The 21,970-nt window shown below is 33.1% G+C and overlaps 2 long non-coding RNA genes, 1 other non-coding gene and 3 pseudogenes across 3 annotated transcripts; 2 read left to right on the forward strand and 4 right to left on the reverse strand.

Moving 5' to 3' along the window:
- On the forward strand, positions 1 to 708 carry LOC119369890 (uncharacterized). The gene is made up of 2 exons (XR_005177456.2): positions 1 to 91; positions 182 to 708. It is a non-coding gene; the product is annotated as an uncharacterized LOC119369890 (long non-coding RNA).
- A 3,069-nt stretch (positions 709 to 3,777) lies between these two features.
- On the reverse strand, positions 3,778 to 5,925 carry LOC105629974 (L-type lectin-domain containing receptor kinase SIT2). Its single transcript, XR_016320960.1, has one exon. It is a non-coding gene; the product is annotated as an L-type lectin-domain containing receptor kinase SIT2 (transcript).
- A 1,269-nt stretch (positions 5,926 to 7,194) lies between these two features.
- On the reverse strand, positions 7,195 to 9,272 carry LOC119369870 (L-type lectin-domain containing receptor kinase SIT2 pseudogene; annotated as a pseudogene).
- A 1,538-nt stretch (positions 9,273 to 10,810) lies between these two features.
- On the reverse strand, positions 10,811 to 12,331 carry LOC110008645 (putative L-type lectin-domain containing receptor kinase I.5 pseudogene; annotated as a pseudogene).
- A 2,011-nt stretch (positions 12,332 to 14,342) lies between these two features.
- On the forward strand, positions 14,343 to 17,017 carry LOC149495985 (uncharacterized). Its single transcript, XR_016320784.1, has 2 exons — positions 14,343 to 14,933; positions 16,683 to 17,017. It is a non-coding gene; the product is annotated as an uncharacterized LOC149495985 (long non-coding RNA).
- A 1,376-nt stretch (positions 17,018 to 18,393) lies between these two features.
- LOC149495986 (L-type lectin-domain containing receptor kinase IV.2 pseudogene) lies at positions 18,394 to 20,394 on the reverse strand (annotated as a pseudogene).
- Positions 20,395 to 21,970: the final 1,576 nt, after the last annotated feature.

Below are 21,970 nucleotides of genomic sequence, written 5' to 3' on the forward strand. Positions count from 1 at the left end.
GCATCTTAACACATTAATTTGTTAAAAAAAAATGCACAATTGAGTAAGCATAATTCATACATTCATTGATAGGCGTGCCGAGCTTGTCAGAGTAAGCACAATTGAGTATTTTTTTCTGTTTTTTCATATAAATTTGAATATTTTGCATTGTTCTGATCCTGTTGTATTCTATATTTGTAAGGATAACTATACTACGGGGAAAGAGAGAGCTACTGTAGCTCAGGCTCAGACTGGTAAGTAGCCTACAATCGATGAGTTGCAGCTTTATCTCGAGGCTGCAGGAGGCGAGAAGAAGAGAAAAGTCTACGACATTAGTTCGCAGTCTGATATTTTTTATAGTCGCACGCATGGGGCTTCAGCGAGTAGAGCCACACCAGTTGAGCCGGATGCAATTACAGAGGAGATTCAGAATTTACGGGCTCAGCTTCAGGCACAGCAATAGATATTACAGCTTATATTGCAGCAGCAATAGCTGATTGAAATGTATGCTTGAGATCGATCTATTGCATCACCAGCTCCCTCTACACCGACAAATCACTCTGATCCCTCGGCTTCTTTAATTCTGCCTGCTTCTCAGAGTTCCATTATGGATTTTACAGATCAGACCCCACCTTAGACATCTTTTTTGCTATTATGTTTATTTTGTACATATTGCAGTATAATTTGTACAATTTTATTCACACATTAATAATAATTTTTTTTAATTCAGTATTTTTTTCATTGCTGTGATTGTTTGTGTGAATTACTTGAATCAGCATATATTGCGATTCTTTATAGGTGAAAATTTTTGGTTGTCAAAAATTTAAATTTTATTTTTGTATGCCAAAAAACAAATAGCGACCACTAAGCGTCAGAATAGCGACGAATAACAATATTTTAAAAATTAATTGAAAAAATATAGCGACCGATTAGCGATGGATTGAGTGACAGTTGCGACGGCTTAACGACGGAACGTCAAAGATTTAAAATAATATACAACGACCGATTAGCGATAGATGTAGCGACCAACTCTAATGACGGACTAGCGACCGAGATATTTAGCAACCGAATAGCAACTGCTTTATCGTTAATGGGAGTAAGTGATTCAGCGACTGAAATATCGGTCGCTGAGTTGCGATTAATGTCATATTCAGTTGCTAAAAAAATTAGCAACAAGAAATTGTGCGATCGATTATGGTGGTCGCAAATCTATTTTAGCGACAGATAAAAAAGAATTAGTGACCAATTTGTCTGTTGCTTAATAGTGTTTTTTTTTTTTGTAGTTTATATAATAAAGGAAAAATTATAATTTTGGTACCTGAACTTTATATTTTTTTTTACTATTTGGGTGTCTTGCCGGAAAACTTTATCGTCGAGTGTCTATACTTAAAAAAATTTGCAATAAGGTGGCTTTGACCGATTTTAATTGTTGGAATGTTGAGTCAACAAATATGGGGTCCATTTTTTAATAGCTGGAAGCTAATGTGGATTTAATTAAATCCACTTCACACCAAACACTTGATCGAACAAAAAAAAAAACACTCGAAAACAGGTTTAAATCGTTGATCGAATCATTGAAAAATCAAGGAAACTTTCTAGAATCGTAATCGGTCCAAACCAGCCTTTGAATTGGACCCAACCCATGGCATAACCAATAGGATCAGGAGAGAGAAAACTCATTTCCCTCCCTATCTCCTTCTCCCTTCGGCGCCGACATCTTCTCCACCATTCCTTTCCGTTTTCCGGCCAAAACTCCATGGAAACCAATGCTCTTCGACTCTAGACCCTAGTACTCGATAAGGGGAGCTCTATTTTGGCCTTGGATCGTGTTGATTAGGCATTGTACGCGAGATATTGAAGCTTGAACGCTGCCTCACCGTAATAGGTTCGATTTTCTGGTAATAATACACGGTTTCCAGTGGGCTCAGGTGTGGGATGAGTTTCGATCAGTTCAAAATAGCCTCCTGATATTTTCCCTTCGATTTCCATGCACACCTTCGTTTAGCGAAGCCACCATGAACAGTGGTACGGGCGTGACTGCCATGACTGATTCGATACTAGGGGACCATTATTTCTTCAAATTGATCACATATTCGGACTCCCCAAAGGATTCCGAGTGAGTTGGTGTGTCACCCATCGAGTTCCGGTGAAAAGTGACATTTTGGCCACTGTCCATGGCAGTCACGAGCAGAAGAGGAGTTGCACAAGCACTCAACTCTGATTATAATTTTCAAGGCAGGACGAAAGAGACGAAAGAGTGATTTTCCAGGCATTAACTTTCATGTCAGCTGCCACGTATTAGGAAACGGGCCCCACTTTCGCTGACTAAGCATTCTGGCATACAACCATCTAATTGCAAATTTTTATAAATATAGACACTCCGTGGATAAAGTTTTCAGATACTAAAAATAGAAAAAAAATCCAAAATTCATATATCAAATTATTATTTTCTCATACGATAATTATATATTTTGATGAGATTTGACTATAAGTATATAATTTTGTTAGATGGGCAAAAATATCTTAAGTAATTGTTATATTTTATTATTTTTCAAAACATATAATTAACACATTGTTGATATCTATGTAAAATGGAATGTGAAAATATTGTAATCCATAAAAATATTATAATCCATAAAAATACTGTAATAAATTTATGATAAAAATATTTTTAAAAAATTTAATTTTATTAATTGAAAAATAAAAATAATTTTATTTGATTAATTACTTTAGTTTTCTTTGTAAATATAAATAATATTGGTTAAACAATAAAATAAAAAGAATTAATAGTGTATACAAAATATATAATGTCAATGTTGAATAGATGGTCTTTGAAATTTAAATTTAATTTGGACTGTTCTTGTATTCTAACATAGAATGGTCAAAGCTGACAAAACAAAAAGAAAATTGTCAAAGCTGAAAAGGGAGACTTCCAGTTTATTTTACAACTTCCATCTAGGGGTATGCAAAAAGTTGACCATCAAAACCGAAAAAATCACAAGCAATCCCGAATCCAAGTCAACTAAATTGAACCAATTTGATTTGATTTAATTTAATTTAGTTCAGTATGATTTTTTGATTTTAACTTGTTATTAGACTTATTTTGCATTGATTTTCAATTAATGAAAATGGAACTGAACTAAAGAATTTTGGTTCTTTAATTAAAATCAAAGCCAAACCAAATCCAACTGAGCAAGTTAATTTGGTCCGGTATATCTGCTCAGCCCAATTTCCTCCTCATCATACTTCTTAAAAATAATCTATACGGCCTACGGTATAAATGTGACCTTATACTTTCAGTAATTATCCTTATAGTACCTTAAATTTTATATGGACGCATTTTAGTAATAACTATATCCTCGCCAAAATAAAATGTAAGAGTGCAAGGTCATGATTAAATTCTTTGCAAAATTATTTTATTTCGGCGAGAAACATGATTGTTACTCAAATGTGAAAATGTGTGGTTGTAATTACACTGAGAAGTCTAAGAGGCCACAAAAAAAATCGGCTAAAGTTGAGAATCAAATTTATGTATTATGACTAATTCTGGACGGTACGGACTCGAACCGTATACCTTCCCGGTAAAATAAATCAAACTGATTATTATCAAAATGATTCCAACCTGAGTATGTCCATCTAAACATGGGAATATCTATTATCCAAATCCAAATAAGAAATATAGAAATGATAATTAATTTTACCCTTCTAAATTTATCAACTAGAAACTTTTTATAACTGAGTTATCTGAAACATCACATTTACAAAAATTCTGTAACATTAGAGAACAATTAGCAGAAGCTCAGAATCAGCAGCAAAAATATGCACAATATATTCTGCTAAAGAAATTTTTTTTCTCTGAACTTAAAGAAGGTTTAGCTAATTAGGCTACAAGTTTTGCAGATTCAACGACCATAGCTAAGTATAGAATCTGTGCTAGACAAACCAGAATAGTCATTAGATTCAGGAAATGACAAACTGCAATCTCTAGCAGCTTCTTGGCTAACTGTAATCAAACCAATAGCAAAACCATCCATTGGTGCTTGCGGTAAGATAGCATCTCCATCAAGATATTGGATTACTTGCCTCATAATAGGCCTAGCTGCTGGTATAGGATGAACACAAAGAAGACCCAGCTTCAAAACCAATTCCATTTCTTCAACTATATAATTACCTTGTAATTTAGGATCACTTGTTTCAAGAATTACTCCTCTTCTGTAACAATCAAGAACCCAATCTACTAAAATAATCTCTTCGCCCTGTCTTTCTGCTTCTACAGGCTTCCTTCCACAAGCTACTTCAAGCATAAAAGTTCCAAAAGCAAAAACATCACTGCTTGTAGTAGCCTTTCCAGTTCTTGTAACTTCTGGTGCTAGATATCCAACAGTTCCAACTATGCAAGTTGTTTGAGGTGTCGATCCACGATCGTAAAGCTTTGCAAGTCCAAAATCTCCTAATCTTCCATTAAGATCAGCATCTAATAGAACATTGCTAGCTTTCACATCTCTGTGTATAACAACTTGTTCCCATTCTTCATGCAGATAAACAAGTGCAGATGCAACTCCTTTTAGAATCTGATATCTCTGAACCCAATTTAGAGTGGGTGTGTTTCTGCGAAATAGAAATTTGTCAAGACTTCCGTTAGGCATATAATCATATACTAAGAGCAACTCTCCTTTTCTTCGACAGTAGCCTAAGAGTTGTACTAAGTTCCTATGCCTTAGCCTCCCCATACTAACAATTTCAGCTACAAATTCTTTCATTCCTCGTTGAGAACCATGAGATACTTTCTTGACAGCAACTTGTGTATTTGACGAAGGTAAAACTCCTCTATAAACCCTTCCAAAACCCCCAAATCCTAGTAATTCTTTGTCTTTGAAACCTTTCGTTGCTTTATAAAGTTCTTCATAAGAAAATCTTTGAGGACCATATTCTTTTTCCCAATCTTCACGCAGTTCTTCATATTTTTTCCTCCTAACTATATAAACAGCTCCAGTTATTAGCATCAGTAAAATAATCGCTGTTACTGATGCGATTATAATTCTTAAATTTCGTGTTTTGGTCGAATTTCTTTGAGAAGGAAGTGGGGGAAGTTTTGAGATATCAAGATTTTGAGCTTGCCCATTTTTGTTGAAGCTCCATCCAAGAATATAATGGTGGCTTGCCACTGCTCCTGTAGAAGAAGAAAACCCAATATACATAGAATCCAAGAAAATTAGAGAAAGATCAAGTTTTCTTGACAAGAGAGGCTTTTCTGGTTTCTTGATTGCTATAGGAGCTAAGGTAACATTGATTAACTTCTCTACATCATCATAATCAATCCAAACTTGCATTTCATTTCCACTAATGAGCTTCAAGTTCTTATTTTGCCTTTCTTCTTCCGAATAGTAAGCTACAAGAGCTGATGCATTTGATGTCAAGCCATTCACATCAATACCAACATGATTGTCATCTTTCTCTCCAAATTCAGTAGTAAGTAGAGTATCAAGCTCAACAGCAAATACATGGTTTGAAGACAAGCCATTGCTTGTAGAATTAAATAGTCCGAAATATTGCGTTGCTAATGCTCCTGTGAACTGCACAGATGGAGAAATAGTGAACGCAATTCCATGGCCGCCAAGATCAGGCCTCTCAGGAACAATAGCAAACGCAAAGTTAGTAGAAAATGAGAAAGATGACTGGGAACTGTTGGAGAAAGATTTACTAAAGTTGAAAGGTATTGGAAAGAAAGCACGACCAATTTGCTGGTATGAAATGTTTGTTAGCTCTAGCAGACCATTTGAATGGACTTTTGCAGCTCCATTAAGATTTAGGTTAGCTCCATTGAAGCCATGGTAGATGAACTGGTTTTCTGGTTGAGCTAAGGCCAAAAATTTTAAGGTAACAGAGAGGCAAAATAGGATATTCTGCAATTTAACCGCTGAAATCATGTTTACAGGGGGAGAGAAAAATGTTTAACAGAAAAGCTTTTGATGTGTGGTTTTTGCTTCTTCTTTTATGTTAATACCCTTAGTCTAAAATATCAACAAGCATCTATTTTCATGGGAAAGCAAATACTTTTCAGAGATAGTGGAAGGTCAAAGCAAAAGAATGCTCTAGGTAATAACAATAATAATATTAAATATTAAAAGCTTTTACGTGAATCTTTCAAATTTTTTTTTCAAATATTGACTATATATAACTTATAATCAAGTCATCTAATCAGGTTAAATAAGTTCATGCACGATGCTAATTAGTAATTAGGGTCAGAAACTCATTAAATGACCATTGAACTCCACTGGTTAACAAAATGAAAATTTGAACACCATTGATCCTATTAGGTAGAAAAAGTTAACCATACTACAAGAAAAAAGATGGCTGCTTCTAAAGTCAATGAAGAATGACAAATGTGAGAAATTTTGATGGGTGATCGAAAATGATATTTCTATATTTCTTTGTTTGATACCAAAATTCATCAACTACTTTTCTTTCACTGTCATCCAGTTTCAAGCAATACTGGCTTATCCTATGTAGTCATTTTGCCATTCTAACATGGCTATTATCCTTCTGTTAGCTATGAAATTTCTGAGTTCCGGTAAAGCATAAATAATAGAATAACCAGTAGTAAAAATTTCGGGAATCCTTTGACTTGACCAAATTTAGAAAAGAAATTATATTACTGGTGATATATATTAAATAATGGTGCAAATTGGTCAATAGTGCAGAAAATAAACCTGTTAGAGTGACTCAATTTAGTATTCTGTTGTCCTGATTCCTCTTGCTTTATAGTGTTTGTAATAAAATTTGGACAGTCTTATTTATTTTTTATTTTTTGTATAACCAGGACGTGTAATCCCCTCTTTGGATCGTAAAGCCTTAAGGTTTATGATTCTCCAGCAAAGTGCGCTTGCTAGGGATCAAACTTGTGTATGGTTCTTGTGAACTTAAACAAGATCTGATATTTAGCAGCAAAGATTCATCAAAACAAATGAAAAACTTATTTGGATTTCTATCTCATTATCCATGAAACTAGTCATGCTTGAACCAAATCCTATTAAATCAACATTTACAAATGAACTATAACTAGTAAGATTGCAATTTTGAACTATAGAAAACTTAGATGACTTGGCCAATGATATTATACTACTAAACATTAGGATTCATTTACAAGTGGCATTCTCTGCAAATGAAATGAATTCCTCATTCATTTGATGCAAACACTAAGCAAAATTTTTGCGTTCATCGACCACAACTTAGAATGGATTCATTGATAGACAATGTAGAATAATCATTAGACTCAGGAACTGACAAACTGCAATCTCCAGCTACTTGTTGACTAATTGTGACCAAACCAATTCCAGGACCAGAAGCTTCCATTTGTATTTCTGGCAAGCTAGCCTTTCCATCTAGATATTGCACCACTTGCCTCATGATAGGCCTAGCTGCTGGTATAGGGTGAGCACAGAGCAGGCCTAACTTCAGAACCAATTCCATTTCCTCCACCATATATTTACCTTCCAATTTAGGATCACTTGTTTCAAGAATTTGCCCTCTTTTCCAGCGTTCAAGAACCCAATCTGCCAAAATCACCTCCTGAGGTGGTCTTTCTGGCTCTAGAGGCTTCCTTCCACAGGCTACTTCAAGCATAAGAATACCAAAAGAAAAAACATCGCTGCTTGTAGTTACCTTTCCTGTTCTTGTAGCCTCTGGTGCAAGGTATCCTACAGTTCCAACAACACAAGTTGTTTGAGGAATCGACCCGTGATCATAAAACTTAGCAAGTCCAAAATCCCCTAACCTTCCATTAAGATCAGAGTCTAACATAACATTTGAAGCTTTCACATCTCTATGCAGAACAACCTGTTCCCACTCTTCATGGAGGTAAACAAGTGCTGATGCAACTCCTTTCAGGATTTGACGTCGGCAAACCCAATTCAGATTTGGTGTGTGATTGTGAAATAAGAATTTATCAAGACTTCCGTTAGGCATATACTCATAAACCAAGAGCAACTCTCCCTTTCTCCGGCAGTAGCCTAAGAGTTGCACTAAGTTCCTATGCCTTAGCTTCCCCATGGTAACAATTTCTGCTACAAATTCTTTCATTCCCTGTTGAGACTCATGTGAGACTTTCTTGACAGCAACTTGTGTATTGGAAGAAGGCAATACTCCTTTGTAAACTCGCCCAAATCCCCCAAAACCAAGCAACTCCTTCTCTCTGAACCCTTTAGTAGCTTTATAGAGATCTCTGTAACAAAATCTTTGAGGTCCATATTCCTGTTCCCAATCTTCGCGCAATTCTTCATATTTCTTCCTCCATATGATATAAACAACTCCAAAGATTATTGTTATCAGCAAAATAATTGCTATTATTAATGGGATTACAGTACTTAAATCTGGTCTTTTGCTTGATTTTCTTTGAGGAGGAAGTAAAGGAAGTTTTGAGATATCAAGATTTTGAGCTGGCCCACTTCTGTTAAAGCTCCATCCAAGAATATAATGGTAGCTTGACATTGATCCTGTTGAAGAAGAAAAGCCAACATACATAGAATCCAAGAAAACTAAGGAAAGATCAAGATTTGTTGACAAGAGAGGCTTTTCTGGTTTCTTGATTGTTATAGGAGCTAAAGTAACATTGATTAGCTTCTCTACATCATCATAATCTATCCATACCTGCATTGGATTTCCACTTATTAGCTCTAAACTCTTATTTTCCCTTTCTTCCTCTGAATAGTAGGCAGCTGAAGCTGATACATTCGATATTAAACCATTCACATCAACACCGATATGATTATTGTTGATGTCTCGAAAGTCTGGAGTCAGTATAGTATCAAACTCAACAGCAAAAATATGGTTTGAGGACAAGCCAATGGTTGTAGAATTAAATAGTCCAAAGTATTGTATCGGCTCTCCTCCTGTTAACTCCATAGATGGAGAGATAGTGAAGGTAAAGCCATGGCCACCAAGATTTGCCAACTGAGGAAGAATGGCAAACACAAAATTGGTGGAAAATGAAAGAGACTGAGAATTCTCTGATGAATGATCATTGAACTTTAGAGGGAATGGAATGAAAGCGCGGCCGATTTGTATAGCTGAAAGATTTGTCAGCTCTAGCAGACCATTCTTGTGAATTTTTGCAATCCCATTAGTATGCAGGTCAGTTTCATTGAAGCCATGGTAGATGAATTGGTTTTCTTCTTTTGCTGCTAAGGCTAACTGTTTCAAGAAGACAAAACTATAGAGTAGAAAATGAAACAATTTAAACAAAGAAAACATTGAGAGACACAATTAGTTGTTGGCTTGAACAAATTTAATCAAAATGCTTGTTCTATGAATTTTTGAATGCAGATAATAAAGTGTTTGAATATAAATATTTCTGTTCTAAATCTTGATGGTTTAGCAAATGCTATTCAACGCATGTGCTAGGTCAAAGGAAACAAGATTTCTATTTTTTTTCTTTTTACGTATTCAAGTTTAAGAAAATAGACTACAACTAATAATCTATTTCTGTAATCAAGTTGACAAAAATTCTTGCATTATAAAACTATAAAAAGATTAATAAATGATCCCTTGAACAGAACGACAATTGTATTTTATTATATTGGCACCCATGGTTGACTGTACATTACAAGAAGAAGTATATCACCTTTGCAAATTAATGACAGGATAATGAGTTTTAATAAATGACTGAAAATGATAATTTTTATTGCAGTCCAAAATTTAATTGCCTCTTTCATTTTCACCAATTTTCAGGGAATATGCATATTCCTGGAGTCCTGTTTCTTTCAATTTTAACTTAATTTGCTATTACATTTTCTGTTTTGTATATGTATATGAATTGAGTAATAATGTTCTAATAAAGCCTGGACAGCTTGTCTCTAACAATTGGAAGACTTCCAGGAACCCATTGGCTTGACCTTAATTTTATATATATATCATAATATATAGCAAGTGGCGTAACTTCCCTGGAAACATCTACACCAGGTAACTCATCCTGGAGTCCTGTTTCTTTCAATTTTAACTTAATTTGCTATTACATTTTCTGTTTTGTATATGTATATGAATTGAGTAATAATGTTCTAATAAAGCCTGGACAGCTTGTCTCTAACAATTGGAAGACTTCCAGGAACCCATTGGGTTGACCTTAATTTTATATATATAACATAATATATAGCAAGTGGCGTAACTTCCCTGGAAACATCTACACCAGGTAACTCATCCAATGGCAGTAATAAAAATAAGCCATGAATCCTAAGCTGCAAATGTCAAAAAAAAAAGAAAAGGCAAACCTATTTGCAGGCTTGGCTGCAGGATAGGCCAGGCCTTTGGGAAATTTGGTATTTTCAAAATACAGGCCCAGTCCGTTAATAGGTCTAGGACTACATGTTAGAGCTTAGGAATCTTAATTTTCAATCCAGACAGACTTAACTAAACCTAGTAATGAGCTTAAAATATTGATAAAACCAATGAAAAATAAATTGTTTTTGAAACAACGATTTTTCTTACCGGGAAAAAAAAAGGGAAAGTGAGAGCAACTTCTAAAAAAAATTTTTAGGGATTGGTTTGATCTGGACACATATTACCAGATCTAAGCGAGTTTTATACTTTTCAATCAAAAAATTACTTATTTCCCATTAATTGAATTTGTTTAATGCAACCTCTGGGATCAATAACAGAGAGACAAATAGAAAATCTAAAGCTTAATCTAGCCTTTTGGATCTTGTTCATGAAGCAATGGTATTGCATCTGAATTTCAAGAACTAAAAACATGCTTTAGTAGAATAAAATTAAATGATACATGGGATTCGAATAAAATAAAAGTTTCAGAATAAAAATTGAACTAAAAAATTTCATTACATTAGACATGTTCTGAGTTCTGACATTTAGCAAGTCCAAAATCGCCCAACCTTCCATTAAGATCAGAATCTAATAAAACATTGCTAGCTTTCACATCTCTATGTAAAACAACTTGTTCCCATTCTTCATGGAGGCAGAAAAGAGCAGATGCTACTCCTTTAATGATTTGATATCGTTGAAACCGATCAAGACTAGGTTTTTCATTGCTAAATAAAAACTTGTCAAGACTTCCATTAGGCATATGATCATAAACCAAGAAAAGCTCTCCTTTTCGCCGGCAATACCCTAAAAGATGAACAAGATTCCTATGCCTTAGCCTTCCCAAGCTAGCAATTTCAGCTACAAATTCCTTCATTCCCTGTGTTGAATTATGTGAGATTTTCTTTACAGCAATTTGTAGATTAAAGGTAGTGCTCCTTTATAAACCCTTCCAAAACCTCCACAACCAAGAAGCTCTTTGTCTTTAAAACCTTTAGTTGCTTTATAAAGATCCTTGTAAGGAAATCTTTGAGGACCGTATTGTTGTTCCCAACCTTCACGAATTTCTCCATATCTCTTCTTCCTTATCATATAAATAACTGCAGAAATAGTTACCAGAAAAATAATTACAATTGCCAATGGAAGCATAATTGTCAGTTCTAGATTACCCTTTGATTTTCTTTCATGAGGAAGTGAAGGAAGCTTTGAAAGATCAAGACTTTGTGCTTGCCCAATGTTGTTAAAGCTCCACCCAAGAATATATATAATGGTTACTTGCAACAGAACCAGTAGATGCAGAGAAACCAACATACATGGAATCCATGAAAACTAAAGAAAGATCAATACTTGTCGATAAAAGAGGCTTTTCTGGCTTTCTACTTTCTAGAGGAGCTACTGTTACATTAAGTAGCTTCTCCAATTGATTATATTCTATCCATGCTTGAATTGGGTTCCCACTAATGAGTTCCAAGCTCTTATTTTCTGCTTCATTTTCTGAAAAATACGTGACCGGAGCTGATTCAATAGATGTCAAATTGTTAACATCCACTCCAACATGATTGTCATTGATATCTCCAAATTCAGGATTCTTAACAGTATCTAACTCAATGGCAAGTAAATGATTGGAAGGTAAGCCTATCGTAGTAGAGTTAAAAAGTCCAAGATATTGAGTTGCTATTGCTTCTTTAAACACTACTGATGGTGAGATAGTGAAGGCTAAGCCATGGCTATCTCGATTATGCGACTCAGGAACTATAGCAAACACAAAGGTTGTAGAGAATGATAGAGATGAGAAAGAATTGTTGGGCAAATATTTGTCGAAATGAAATGGGAAAGGAAAGAAAGCATGACCTATTTGTTGGTTTGAAGTGTTTGCTAGTTCTAATAGACCATTTGGATGGATTTTTGCTGCCCCATTTAGACTTAGATTTGCTCCTTGGAAGCCATTGTAGATGAACTGGTTTGCTTCTTGAGCTAAGGCCAAGTGTTTTATGAATACAGAAAGAGCTAGGAAAAGTTGAAGTGATCTAAGAAATGCTGCCATTGAAGGAAGATTTAGAAAACAGAAAACAGAAAGAATGTGCTTGTATTCTGCATATGAATTTTAATTTCTTGGGCTAAAATATTAACATTTTCCAACTCAATCGAGTGTCAATATCAGGCATGAGAAAAAAAAATGATGACAACAAAGCTTTGATGATCTCAGAATCAAGTTGCTGTTATTGGAGGCTTTGTAGGCGGTCAATAGCATAAAAATGTAGAAGAAATAAGAAGAAAAAAAAATTATTGAATTAATTTTATGCGAAAAATTGCTAAAAAAATAAAAAAAAAGAAATGCTAGGTACTGTGGGCTGCAACGGCGGAGCCAATAAGAAGGAGGGTCAAAATTAATCCATTTGACTGGTCCATATCAACATTCCGGTGGCATTTGGGACGCTATGTGGTAAGATTTTTTTTTTTTTTTTTTTTTTTTTAAATTACAATTCATTATCAAGTAGTATATCATATTATTATTAGGAAAATAAGAAATATAAATATAAAAAATTTAAATTTTTTATTCGAAGATTGATATTGGCAAAAGAAATTAAATCTTTTTTAAATAGAACGACAAGAAATTTTTACAATTTTGTCCTTTTAGAGACTTATTATACCTAGGATAAAAGTGTAAAATATCAAATATTAATAGAGAAATGGTCCACACTATTAAAAACAATTAAGGTTATTATAACATATAATCACATTTTTTTTAAGATCCTTTTTTACAACATGCTAATAGAAATTTGGATATTTTTATATAAAAATTAAATTTTAGGTACAATAATGTAATAGAGTCTATAGTTTAGAGTGAATGAGTGAAATTAAATTAAAAAGAAAATGAAAAGTTTTATAATTTTAAAATAATTTTTTTAAATTAAGAGACAATTAAATTAAAAAAAAAAAGTTTTAAGAAAAATGGCATAGACCAATTTATTATGTGGTTATTAATTGTTGAAAAAAAAATTAAAGAATTGTATTATCAGTGTAATAAATTTATCATTCGGATTATTAATTATTGCAAAACAAGAAATCAAAAATTTTTTCATTAATACTGTAAATTTATTACTATCACCGTTTCATTAATTTTTTTTGACAGTTTTTGATTTTTCACAAGATTAGAAAAAAAAATATTCAACCACTTCAATTCTATAAAAAATAATGATAATTGATTAAATTATCCTGTAACTAATTCTTTATAACTAAAATGAATAAAGTTTGGTGGAAATAAATTAATATTCTGAAAATATTTCAAATAATTATTTTTTAAAATAATTATGTACACTTTTTTAATTATAATTAATGCTATAATTATATTTAATATTATATTATATTTTTTATTAAGTTAAAACAATAATTTATAATTTTTACTTACTATTTATTTTTGAAAATTAAAAAAAAATTTAATGCTAATCAGGTATTTAAACGAGTTCAGATATTTAAACTGTAATTGTAATCAGGTTCGGGACGAATTCAAGTAGTAAATGTGAATTTTTAAGTTGGTTCGAGTATCCAATTTATAATCGGATTCAAGTACGAGTAGTGCATTTTTAGCAGGTATTCGACTTGTTACTGAAATACCCCGAAATTTTATTTTCAAAATTTTAGAATTTTTATTAAATCAAAAACCCGAATTTTTGGATAGTATGGGTTGTTAAGACCGAGCAAGTTTAACTTGAGCCTGAATTTGAATTGGGCCCAAGCCCAATAACAGACTGTCCGGAAACTTTGATGAAATAAAATGGAACTCTACGATATAAACTAATTATCCTAAATTAATTTATTATTATCATTATTTGTTGTACTATTAGAAAGTAAATTGAAGAGATGTGTTATGATCCAACTAAATAATTAGATAAATTAAACTGGACCTAAAAATCAATTAATTATGTTGAAACCAAACGAAATGAGACCAAATCACTGAATCGGACCGAACCGGTTCGAATCGAACCGGACCGGCCCATTTCCTTTCTTTTCTTTTTCTTTCTTTTTCTTTTCTTTTCTTCCTTCTCCTTCCTCAGTAGCGTGACCACCTCCTCCTCCTCCTCCTCCTCCTCCCTCTTCTTCGATCTCCTTCCTCCGGCCACCAAATTCGGCAAATGAATACTCTAAAAACATTTACTCAACGCGAGGAAGAAGATTATAGCGTAGATTTGAATTGAAATTGTGTCTATTTTGAAGGGGAAGAGCTTGAAGTTTTGGACACCCTTTTTCCGGCGATTCACGCCGTTTCAGGCAAGCCTAGGGCTCAAGGTGAGTACCAAATGACTCCTCTCTTCTTCCTCTTTCATTTGATGGCCTCCTCGTCGACTGTAATGGCCGGAATCGGAAAACCCAAAATGGGTATCACCGAACCTTTCCGATCAATTTCCGGCCAAATAGTTCGTACCCACCTTGATTTGAATACATATTAATGATCCTCACATCGAAACGAATAAAATGATATATTGTTTGTTAATTTTGGTGATGATTTGAATTTCCGGCCACCGTGCACGGCGGTCGGCGGCGGTCGGCGGTCCGGTGACCGGACGGCGGCACTCCGGCGAGGCCCCGAGAGACAGAATCCTCTTCTCTTCGCACTGATCATGGAATCGTCGCCCGATTCCCAATGGGTACGTTCTAAGATTCAATTCTTAATTTTTATATATATAAAGAATTAATTGACTAATGAATTTAATCGAGTTATTAAATAGACTAAATTGAATAACAAGAGATTAACTTATTGAATTAACTAAAAAAAAAAATATATATATATATATATATATGAACATTTATAGTCTTTTGTAAATAAATTAGATTGATTAGTGTGCGTATTTGGATAGCGAACATGATTTGTTAACTGGTTTAGGACTTTAGAATAAACTAATTGTAAATTAGTTTAGAACATTGTCAAATAAATTACATGATTATTATTATGACTAGGTGATTTGAGGAGAAAGAATAAATTAGAATTAGTTAATTAGTTAATTAGATAACCATTAGATCAAAACTAGCCGATTGTGCATAAGAGAAGTAAGGCGAATTTTAGTTGGTTAACGGCTAGAATCGAAATTTGATAAATTAAGACTTGGGAGGCCTAGTCATTTTCGATATCGATATAAAAATCGAATTTTAATAGGTAGTAGTTATAATTAGTTATGGCTAAAATATGTTTTAGCTGTTTAACAAATTAGTTACCGTAAAGCTAATAATTTAATTAATAAATGATCTTATATGGATATTATTAGAATTAGTTTGTAAATTTTTAGTTGAGTGTTGATATTGTTGTTATGAAAGGAGGATGGGATTTTAAATTGATTGATTGCCCGACGGATGGGCTGTGTGCATTGATTGAGAAAGAGATAATGATATTGTGATATGTAAGCAGGTAGATAGTCCGATTTTTAGGGGAGGTGCTGCTGAAATTTTGACAGAAACTAGACTAAATTTTAATTAATCACATAATTAATAAGTTTACTTAGAGTAGTTCTATAATTTGGTACATAATAAATCTGGTGCTCTGATTATTTATTATCTTTATTATAGATTTCATTATTTACATATTTACTTATTTATTTTCATTCTTATTGTTATTATCGTTATTTATTTTATTATTGTTGTTTATTGTCAATACTATTATTTATTTATTTATTTGCATTGATTTTGGATGTTTAATTGCGCATTGCATTACAATGTCTAATCGATCAATATGTTTGCATTTAATTGCAATACTTGATTAATTGCGTTGTGATATTGTTGTGCTTTGTTGTGTGGAATTGGGATGAAGTGGGTCACCATGGGTTTGTGAGGACGGTTGGACCGTCGGCCGGGTAAATGGGAGATCGGCGCCCCCGTGTGTACCTACTGTTGTGATTTGTATGATATGGAAAACCACAGGTTGGCTTCTTTATTGGGCGCATCTGATAATCTAGGTTTGATCGCAGCCCGCAGGGTGACCTCCTGTTGTGAGCGCCTGATGATCTAGATTTGATGGAGACGACCGGGTTGCCTCCTGTTGGTATGGAAAAGAAAAGAGAGAATGGAAAAACAATGAGAGGGCTGGTCAAGTGAGGATTAGACCGGTCGGCCAGTATGGGGGATCGGCTCCCTGGTGCACACGTTATGAGAGGATGGGCCATGTGGGAGGACGGCTCATCGGGGGTTTCGGTGACACCATAGACCAATTTCCACGTGATGTGATTATTTGAAGGTGATATTGTTTGTGAGTACTGGTGACATGCCATTTGTGTGACTGGCTGCGTGAGCATATAACTAGTCGGACGACTAGATTTATATATATTTACACAATTGTGTGAATGTGTGTGTTGTGTAATAATAGTTACTCCTTAGAAAGCTCACATATCTTGTCTAATTTTTTTCAGGAAGTAAGTTTCTCTCTAATTCGATTTAGGATACGTTTCTTCGACGTAGGGCACTAAAGGAATTTTCCCTAGTTCCATAATTATTTCACTATGTAACTGTATGTATAAAAGGCTATGTATATCAATCAGTTAGTGACTCCGCAGTTGTAGAATTTATTTACATTTAGTTGTGTATTATCATAGACGAAATTATTTTGTGAGCCCATATTAAAAAGTGATGTATTGTTAATTGGGCCCAAACTGTGAAATGTGGTAGCTGATAATTTGGGCCGAAACTTGATAAAATCTTGAGGTTTATTTTTCTCTATAAATATGAGCTGAACGTTTAAAATTAATTTGAGGTAGTAAATTTTTAGTATTTCAGGCTTACTACGGGCCTCGGGGGCCTTAAGCTTACCTGGGCCCTAGTGCCGGTCCGGTCCATGAAATCGGGTCGTAACAGTTACAATCCTTAGTAGTGGTGGAGTGTTGGTGCACGGATTACAATATATATTTATAAACAAATATAAAAGTGGAATGATGATTACATGTATAAAGTTTTTTTAATCACATGACTAAACATAATAATGAAATTTTAATTACATTCCATTACAATACATTTTTTACCACGACTCCTTTTGTTTCTATAAACTTGTAGAAAAATATTTTCCATGATTTTTCATTGTTTGGAGTGTTCAGAAAAATAAGTGAAAGCAAAATATTTTCTTGGTCAAAGAAAAATTAAGTTATTTTTTAAAGAAAATAATTTTTTATTTTTGAAAGAGTAAAATATTTTCCGGACATTGACATATCTTATCATATATATTTTTTTTAATTTATTAATCATCACAGTCACTACTACTAGTCATCATTTACCACCGACCATCATTTAACCACCACCACCGGCCACCGACGACTTTCATAATTTATATTTTCTTTTCATTCTTCTCATATTTAATAATAAAATTGTTAAATTATAAAATTTCTATTATTATTAATATTTATTATTGTTTTATGAGATAAAAATTTTAATACTTTTAACTAATTTTCAATATTACAATCAAATAACAGAAAATAAATCATTTGAAAATAAAAAATATTTTTTAATAAATTATTTTTTTGCAATTTATTTTTTAAAAACAAACATAGCATTCGGTATATCGCATCAAATCTAACCAAATATAGCCGAGTGTATATGTGCCGTTTAAAAAGAAGGCACTAAAATGGTCCATGTGCAGAGGATATTGTTGATGCCGGCTCAAAAACAAGTCCAAAAGGTAAAAGCCCAAGGTTAGAACCCATGAGCAAAGCCTTAATGTAAAAAAATCTTCCAGATTTCTACATAAGTATTTCCGATGATCTAACTTTAAAATTCCACCATCAGCCCAAAAAGACTAAAACGATGCTCTTAATTATAGTGAGATTATGAATTTTAATATGTTAAATTGATATTTTTTACGTGGAACTTTTTGAGGTACCTAGAATAAAATTAAAATGAAACGTATTAATTGGAAATTTAGATTGATATTAAATATTTAAAAAAAAAAATTCCGTTCATGGTTGGATATTCCGGTGTCCTAGGCCTAGAGGAAATTTCAATGTCCCTTTCATTATTGTGAATAAGAATTCCTTTTTCATTTCTGTTCAATCTGTTTCAATAGTTTCATTTCTGTTCAAACACATTAATGTTTTACTTCGTTCTCCTGAATATGTATATTGATCAGCAAAAGACCTAACGGCCATTGATGAGAACTGAATTTATATCAGACAAGGAATAGGAGGCAGCATCATTGGTAGACGCTACAAAAGAAATTGAATCTGTACATGCTGTATAGCTACCTGAAACTAAACTGATATCAGGCAATGTAGCATTTCCATCCAAATACTGCAAAACTTGCCTCATTGTAGGCCTAGCTGCCGGGGAATGATGTGTACAAACCAAACCAAGTTTTAAAACCAACTCCATTTCTTCAATGACATAGTTACTTCCCAATCTTGGATCAACAGACTCGAGAATAACCTCTCTTTTCCAACAACTGAGTACCCAATCAATCAAAACAACCTCGTTCTCTTGTCTTTCTTGCTCTACAGGTCTCCTTCCACAAGCTACTTCAAGCATAAAATTCCCAAATGCAAAAACATCACTACTAGTAGTAGGCTTGCCAGTTCTTATAAGCTCCGGTGCTAAATACCCTACCGTTCCTACTACACAAGTTGCTTGAGGATTTGATCCGCGATCATAAAACTTAGAAAGCCCAAAATCCCCTAATCTTCCATTAAGTTCAGAATCTAATAAAACATTACTTGCTTTAACATCTCTATGCAAAACAACTTGTTCCCATTCTTCGTGAAGGTATAGAAGAGCATATGCCACATCTTTTATGATTTGATATCGATGAATCCAATCAAGATTTTGTTTTCCATTGCTAAATAAGAACTTATCAAGACTTCCGTTAGGCATATAATCATAAACCAAAAAAAGCTCTCCTTTTCGCCGACAATAGCCTAAAAGTCTAACCAAATTCCTATGCCTTAGCCTTCCTGTGCTTGCAATTTCAGCTACAAATTCCTTGATGCCTTGTTTAGAATCATGCGAAACTTTCTTGACTGCAACTTGTACATTATTTGAAGGTAATACTCCTTTATAAACCTTTCCAAAACCTCCACACCCGAGAAGCTCTTTGTCATTAAAACCTTTAGTAGCTTTGTGAAGATCCTTATAGGAAATTCTTTGAGGACCATATTGTTGTTCCCAATCTTCGAGAACTTCTTCGTATCTCTTCTTCCTCATTGCAAAGATAGTTGCTAATATACTTATGATAAACAAAACAGTTAGTGTCACTAATAGAAGTACAATTTTTAATTTTGATTTTCTTTCACGAGGAAGCTTGGGAAGCTTTGAAAGATCTAGACTTTGCGCTTGCCCGCTATCGTTGAAGCTCCACCCAAGAATATAATGGTGACTTGCATAATTAGAACCAGTAGATGCAGAGAAACCAACATACATAGAATCCAAGAAAACTGAAGATAGATCAATTCTTGTTGACAAAAGAGGCTTTTCTGGTTTCTTGATTGGTAATGGAGCTAGTGATACATTAACTAGCTTCTCCGTTTGATTATAGTCTATCCATACTTGAATTGGATCCCCACAGTTAAGTGCTAGGATTTTGTTTTTGGCTTCATTTGGCAGCAAGTAGGAGGCAGGAGCTGATTCGATAGATGTCAAATTGTTAACATCAACTCCAACATGATTGTCATTGATATCTCCAAATTCCAGGTTCTTTACAGTATCTAATTCAATGGCAAGTAAATGATTGGATGGTAAGCCTATTGTAAAAGCGTTAAAAAGCCCAAGAAATTCAGTTGCTACTGCTCCTTTGAATTGTGTAGATGGTGAGATGATAAAGGCAATGCCATGGCCGCCACCACTTACTCCATTTAAAGTCTCAGGAACCATGGCAAACACAAAGTTGGTAGAAAAAGAGAGAGAATCTGAATTGTTATTGAATTGCAAAGGGAGATGAAAGAAAGCATGACCTATTTGTCGGTGTGAAGTATTTGTTAACTCTAGCAAACCATTAGGAAGGACTTTGGCGATACCATTGAGACTTAGATTGGCTTTGATAAAGCCATCATTGTAGATGAATTGTGTTATCCCTTCTGATAAGGCCAAGAATTTGGAGCAAACAAGAAAAGCTAGCAAAATTATAAGTGATTTAACCAATTTTGCCATTGAAGAAAAGTAAAAGAAGGAATTATGTTGTTATCTAGTCTGTTTACTTACATCAGGATATCTTAAAGACCAAGAGACCCCAAGCCTCTGGTTCAATGAACCAAAATTGTTAATTCAATGAACCAGCAGGCTACCCAGAAGTCAAGGTTAGAACAGTTTTAGCTAATTAGTTTTTTAAAACGCGTGCCTTGCATGACCCACCGTCCAATAAAAAGTTGTTTTATGATTGATTAATTTTTATAAGCATAATAATAAACCTCATAATACATGTTTTTTTTTAATATTAGTATTTCTAATTGAGTTAAAATATTTATTTTTTAAAATATTTTATTAACTTTTATAAGTATGTAATAATAAGTTTCTTGATATTTTTGTTTATTTCTTTTAAATATTAGTACTCATCATTGAATTAAAATATTTATCCTTCTTTTAATATTAAGATTACTAATTGAGTTCAAATATTTCTAGTTTATTTAAAAAATATTTTTCCTTTTTTGTTTTACAAAATGTTTGGTTGTGAAAATATTTTTCAAATTTAGTTTTTTCACTAGGTGAAGCCGCACTTTGCGCGGGTTATTTTGATAAATTATAATTTATAAATACATATTTAAAATTTTATTTTTTTTATTGATATACATTGTCTTTTATAAATTGTATTTAATATATTATTAAAAGATTTATTTTTCTATTATATTAAATTATCTTGTTATAGAAATTGAAATACCTTGAATTTATATCAAATAAAATTCAATGAATCATACCTAGCTTTAGTTAAAGTTTATAATTCAAAATTTTAAACATTATATCTTATTATAAATAATTCTATACAAATCCCCTCAAAAAAAAAAAAAAAGATAATTCTATACATATAAAGTTTTACGGTTTAAAATAATTCAATATAAATAATATATAAATAAATATTATTTATAAATTAATTATGAACTTATGAATACCGTAAAATTCATAATCAATTCTCTATATATAAAATAATAAAAATTATATACTCGAAGCCTCCAACACAATAGTTATACAGTCTTCATCCTTCCTTCACTGTACATCTATCAAATCATGGCATGTTACAGGTTAATTGCAATCTCCTTTTCTTTACCACCTATAATACACTGATTTCATTTTCTTTAATGATAGAACAATCTCAAATCCGCAAAAGTATCATCCATGTTAGTGCATAGCATTAATCAAAATACTAAATTAGCTCAATTAGTGAATGAGTAATTGGTTTAATCAATGAGTCAATAGTTCAATTAGTGGATCATAAAAATATTAATAATATATATTAATTAAATAATTATAAATTGAAAAATATTAAAAATCAGTGTAGGTCAATCGGGTTTCGCGGATTGGCTAATTCAACCATAGGTTAGCTGATTCATGGGTTCTTCGCATTGACCTGTGGAATTTAATAACTATGATACTAAGTACTATCTAGTTATTTATGGTGGACTTTAAATGTGGAGTTTTTGAAACAATCTTTATTCACATAAAGAAGATCAATATGTAGGTGGACATGAATTTTAGGGTGTTTGCTCTATTTCAATCCATTTAATAAGAGTATGAA

This window comes from Jatropha curcas, chromosome 5 (genome assembly GCF_041381405.1).
Source record: "Jatropha curcas cultivar XTBG-Jc1 chromosome 5, XTBG_Jcur_1.0, whole genome shotgun sequence".
Lineage (NCBI taxonomy): Eukaryota > Viridiplantae > Streptophyta > Magnoliopsida > Malpighiales > Euphorbiaceae > Jatropha > Jatropha curcas.